Raw genomic sequence first — 6,000 nt, 5'->3', positions numbered from 1 at the left:
GTGTGTTGGAGGGGGAGAGCATTGCAAAAGTCACTAGACTGCTTTCATTTTGTTTATGTCCCTCCATTTGAGGATCTCTATTTTTAGCCTTGTCTGTGCTGCCTCACTTTGTCATGACACTCAGCAGGGTTTTCTCTCAGCCAATATTCTTCATTACTTCTCTTCTCCCCTGCTGGTTTTACCCTCCAGATATCTTTCTTTCTTCTTACCTGGCTTGGCCTGTATTCTTTACCCCAACCTCTCCTCACATGCCATCCAGCACAACAGAAGGACTGTACATGCAGGGATTTTTGCAGCTGAGGTTCATTGTGATCAGAAGTCAAAGTATCATCTGTCCCTGACCATTTTAATGTAAATAACATGTCGTGTTTTGTATTGCTGGGCTGTGTTTCGCCTGTGTTGTCATTGCAGCATAACATGGGAGAAAATCTGTTTTCCAGCCACATGAGGAAGAAATCTTATGTGTCTTTTAAGTGTCTTTTAAAATTTAAATAAACCTCAGTGATAGTTAATGCTGTGACTTGGGGTTTGCAATGCTTTTCAGCAGCAAATATGTCTACACATATGGTCATACTTCATGCTGTCAAGCATGTGTAAAGAACTCAGTGGCACTTCTCCTGTGGCTAAAAGCACAGTGATCTTTTATGACAGTATAAATGTTTGTTAAGGGTTTTGAGCTGGTGTGTCACACCAGTAGCCTACAGCAGCCTTTGATTTAGCTCACATCTGTATTTGCTGAATGCCAAATGAATGCATATTGTGTAAGGAAACTGGATACAGGTTTACATAACAAAAGCAGCATATCCAAAAAATATTCTGCTTTGCTTCACCTCGAGCAGCATTTGTTACAGATGCATAACTATCGAGTTTGTTCTGCCTTTTTTCTACTCGTCAGAGAAGAAAGTCAAAACTACAGTGAAATGTGATATAAAGGTTAGATTCAAGAAAGAGCACTTAGCCACACATGAACACACACACATACACACACACAAACAAACCTTTCTCTGCTATATTTAATTCATGCTGACTGAACAAACTGTCCAAATGATGCTGCACTTGGTTTATTTATGCGTCCTTTGAAAGAAAAAGAAGAAAACTGGATATGACACAGTCACGACTCTTTCATCTACAAGCACATAATACCAGATGTTGCAGGTTGTGGTTGTGTGCAATATGCCCAGCTGCAATGTTTTATCTTTTCTACCCCGTGATGCATTAACTCTACATCAATCCTACCACAACATGCCAATTGGCTGCAGTCTAGCTGCTACTCAAAACGGATTTGGGTATGAAAGCAAAACACAAAGTCCTGACCCCCAGCGATCGTACAGCATTTGTTAAGTAAATGTCAGAACATCTTCCATACGCGCAGTCACTGCAAAATCTCAAAAGCTGAGAGATCTTCAGCATGGACAAGGTTCTTCTCATAGGCCACTCACACTGTTACTCATGTAATGGGTTTAAGCCGTGTGGTGACAAGTTAGCTGATGGATGAGGTGATTATATCCCTCTTTCGCTTCACTCGAGGACAGTCCCCAGTTCCTAATTGGTAAGAGAGCAGACGACAAGAGAAGAGATGTCTCCCTCTCTTTCTATTCTCTACCCCTCTGTCCCTCCCTTACTACTTCCCCAGTTCCCAGTCATTTAACTAATCTTGTTTTATCCCCTTGTCGACAGGCGCAGGACTGAGGCGGTAAAATGGAGTGCAGTAGAGATAACTTGCATGGCAGGGCCACAGTAATTTAATGGGAACAGATGTTTCCCCCACTAGAGTGACAGCAGATCCTTCTCCAGCTCCCTGAAGGGAGAAGCGGACACATTACAGATGGTTGTTGTGCCTGTGGTCATCATTACTAAGGCCCAGGTTTAGACTGGGCTCCAGCCCTGTTGAAGATATGAAAGCAGTGATGGGCAGAGGAGCCCCTGGATAAAAATGACTTTAAAAGGCCTCTGGTTTAAACCTTGAAGCAGACGCACTGGTGCAAAAGCATGAGCGATAGAGGAAGCAACAGAGAGAGGTGTGCAAACAGTGTGTGTGTGTGTGTGTGTGTGTGTGTGTGTGTGTGTGTTTGTGGGGACAGTTTGTGTGTTTTTTTGTAGGCGTCCTTGTGTATATCCATGAAATCAGTTTTCTGTGTTAGCACTGTACAGTATGTGTATGTGTGGGCATTCCTGTATTTGTGTATGAGAGCATGTGTGGGCATTTGAGACACAGTCTGTGCAATCTCATCACAAGAGATGGCCTCCACAGACAGTGAGGCAGCAGACACAGATCGACCCGCACTGCACAACAAACAGAGGCAACAACAAAAAGCATTAACACTCCCATAGAGAGAGAGAGAGAGAAAGAGAGAGAAGGAGAAGTGCCAGGAATGTATTCCTCTTCTCCCTTTTCTCTCTCTGTCTCTTTGCAGTCAGAAGATGAATCCCTCTCTAAAACCCACTCAAACTGAATTCTTCCCTTTTGTGCCATGCAAAAATGAAAAAGCATTTCATCAAGTCTTTGCTTTTGCATCATGCTTGTAATTCGAGTTGTCAGCTGTGCTCTGTAGGTCAACATCACACCACATTTTCCTGGTTGTAGAACTGCCATTCATAATTTTTTCTCCTCTCATTATGCTAAGACAAATATTATGGTTTGCAAAAGTGTACATCTTTAATTGAAGCTGCAAATAATATTTGATTTGATTTGATTTTTTTTTGGTTCCCATTGGGTGTCCAGTATTTACAATACAAAAAAGGTCTGAGTGATGCAATTTATGTGCAAATCAAGGCTATATGCTTGAACAAATGAAATTTATAGGGATTCTGAGGCAGCATACACTAGAAAGTAAATGGATTACAAGCATTCACAATGTTACTTATTGGATAAACATGATAGAAGCACTGTAAAGTAGCACTTATCAAGTACAGAAACAGCACTGACTGTAAACCCTGTGGCTCCTGTTGAGGAGAGTACCAGTTCCAAATTAAACGTCTGCTTGATATTTGAGCTTTTTGTTTTGATAGTCCAGCCAGTTCATTCTGTACTGATATTTCCCGGTGATTGCACATCCTAACAGTTCCACTGAAAGGTAATCCATTCAAGTAAACAATGATTTTGGCAATCATTCCTTGTGCTTCTATCCCCAACTCCTCAGCAGAAACACATTTTATGATACAATCTAACCACATTGAACAAACAGAGATTGGGGATTTTATTGGTATGGACTGTAAAAGCTGAGTTTTGCTGCGTATCTTCCATGTGTGTATTTTTATTTCATGTCTTGTATTTCTTACAGTGTGTGATTATGATCAGGCCATGATGTTGCTGTTTAAAAGTCCTGCCATATGTTCCAGACCAATAATTGTCATTGGGTTACAAAGTGGAAAGACTCTACAGCAGCAGTCCCCAATATTTGCTGCACCCGGACTGGTTTCATGCAAGACATTTATATTCTATATTTTTTAAATCTATTTACATTTTCAAGGACCAGCCGTCGCGGGGGGTGAGGTGGGGGTGGGGGTGATAAATTACCGGAATATAGATTCGGCATAAAAACAAACACACGTTAAAACAACAACAACAAAAAACATTATAAATACCACTCACCATGACGCAGCAGCAGGCAGCATCAGCTCCTCACCAACAGTGAAAGGCTTTTTAGCCTTAGCAATATAGTTAGCCACGAAGTACGGTGTTCTTAGTGCAGCTACACCAGTTGCTGTGGTGGCCCTGAAGACTTGCTTCTGTCCTCCTTGTTCACGTGTTTTTCCTCAAATAACGTGGGTTCAGGCTTGTCTTTTAATGCAGGGTGCTTTGTCTCTACGTGTCGAAGCAGTTCTGAAGGCTCCTTTGGCTCATTTGATAGCATGTTGCCACATATTATGTAGAGGGTGTCTGGAGCATGTGAATCACCTGCCGCGATAAGGCTGTAATTTAAATAGTACTCCTGCTCTTTCCCACTAAATGCAGCTTCGCTTTTCTTGACAGTCCTAGGCTTTTCTGTTGTTTCATCATTGGGCCCTTTTCCCTTTTCAAAGAAGCTCTCCACGGACATTTTTTTTTATACTAATTTTAGCTAGTTAACTAGCTAGTTAGCTAACTAGTTTAACTTGTCGGGCATCACAGCCATGGCAGAGACAGATACGTGTTAAGCGGTATCAGGAGGCACAAACGGATTTGATGGGCAGAGTTTCCGGTCATTTTTCAAAATAAAACACACCACAGACTACAGTAGTAAATATGATGAAATAATATGAATTATTTATTCTTTCTGTGCGGCCCGGTAGCAAATGATAAAATGTCATTTTACATATTAACACTACATAGAGGGTTATATGTCATAATATAACAGCCGTCGATCCGCTGGATATGGACACAGTTTATTTTTCTATTGCTTCAGTGTTCATGAAGAAAAATCTTGTCTTAATATTATATGACTTTTATTGTTATTTATTCACCGCATTGGGCATTACATTAACTCATATTTCAGCATATGCACAGGCCATCTATAGAAATCATTTGTTATAGAAGGAGTCTTTTTTTTCAGAAAACTGTAAGAATGGAGCTTGAAGGAGAGCACAATGGGACCACCATAAACGTCCACTGACAACAGACACATCTACTGTCGAAAATCACCGACATACTGAATGTACAGTACGTTCTCGCTCCGAGCTCACCGATAGGCGAATATGCAATTTATGTGCATATTAAATGCAAGATCACTCCTGGTTTCGGGAAAAGAAAAGCTGTCATATTCGTAAGAGGACGTGCCAATTGGAAAGGTCACAACTGTCTATAGAGAACAAATGAGGCCGGTAATCGTTTTTCCTGCCAGCCTTCTATGGGCACATAAAAGACCAGGTGCTTGTCTGAATCTTGATGATCCCCTCTAAGTGAAATCATTGACGCGCATCCAGCTCAATTAAGCAGCTACTATGGTGAGCAAGGAATGATCACATTCTGTGGTCGACGGGCGAAAAAAAGTCACACTGTGAGACGACAGCATCCCGAGGATAAGTTAAATTACTGGTTATGATTGGCTGTAATGTAACTGACGACTCTGCGAGGAATTGTAGAGTTAAGAGAACTCTTTAAATCCTGTTTCAAAACAACTTTTTTGCCCAAGAAAGTCAGCAGGCAAAGTACCTCTGACATTTACTATACCTCTGTGAGAACTCCTGAGCTGTTAAAACGGTGTGTACTGTTACACCTCAAGGTCGTGTTTGGCACTGGGTGAGGAGGATTACAGGGGCTAATGGACAGTGCTTGACTTTAATGAAGAGCCCTGATGAGAAGGCAGATTGGTCCCCATCGACTGCCATTTCCATTTTCATGCCCAGGTGCATCACGGAGGGGAAATTTCATGGCTGCTTGCTGCTCCCTGTGGACAAAATCAGTCCTTCGTACATACAGTATACCATATGTAAGCGTGATTTTGTAGCTCATTAACAATTTGCACAATGTTCCTGACTGAGAGCGTGAAGTGTATTGTACATACCAGCAAAGTCATGGCTATCACACAGTCTAGGAATATAAATGAGCAAGAAAAAGTGTGAAATCTTTCTGGTGTTGACCGATTTGTTCTCTCCATATTCTGTTCATCCCTGCAGGTAAAAACTCCACAACACTGACGAGTACAGCTGTTTCTTGTTAAGTGATAATTGTGCCATGCAGTGCACCTGTGTGGAGGCATCTGCATTCATTGTGTTTCTCCACTCATTCATTCAGGTTTTTCCTTTAATTTGTCTCCTGTCTGTATGTATCCATGTTTCCACTGGATTGGTGTTTTACAGTATGTGAGCTTGGACTGATCCATTTCAGATACAGAGTTCAGCCTGAATTGTGTCATTGAGCTCTTTGATCCTAGATCAGTATCCACACTATTTTCTAACATGTGGCACATTCACAAACACAATGTACTGTAAATAGATTTCAGGCTGTAAGTCAGACAGGCTTACACGTATGGCTTATATGAAGTGTAATCAAAAAGCTGTTGAACTTCCTGATTAGAAAAA

This window comes from Lates calcarifer, linkage group LG16_LG22 (assembly GCF_001640805.2).
Source record: "Lates calcarifer isolate ASB-BC8 linkage group LG16_LG22, TLL_Latcal_v3, whole genome shotgun sequence".
NCBI classification, from domain to species: Eukaryota; Metazoa; Chordata; class Actinopteri; family Centropomidae; genus Lates; species Lates calcarifer.
Note: the sequence above shows the minus strand (reverse complement) of the source record.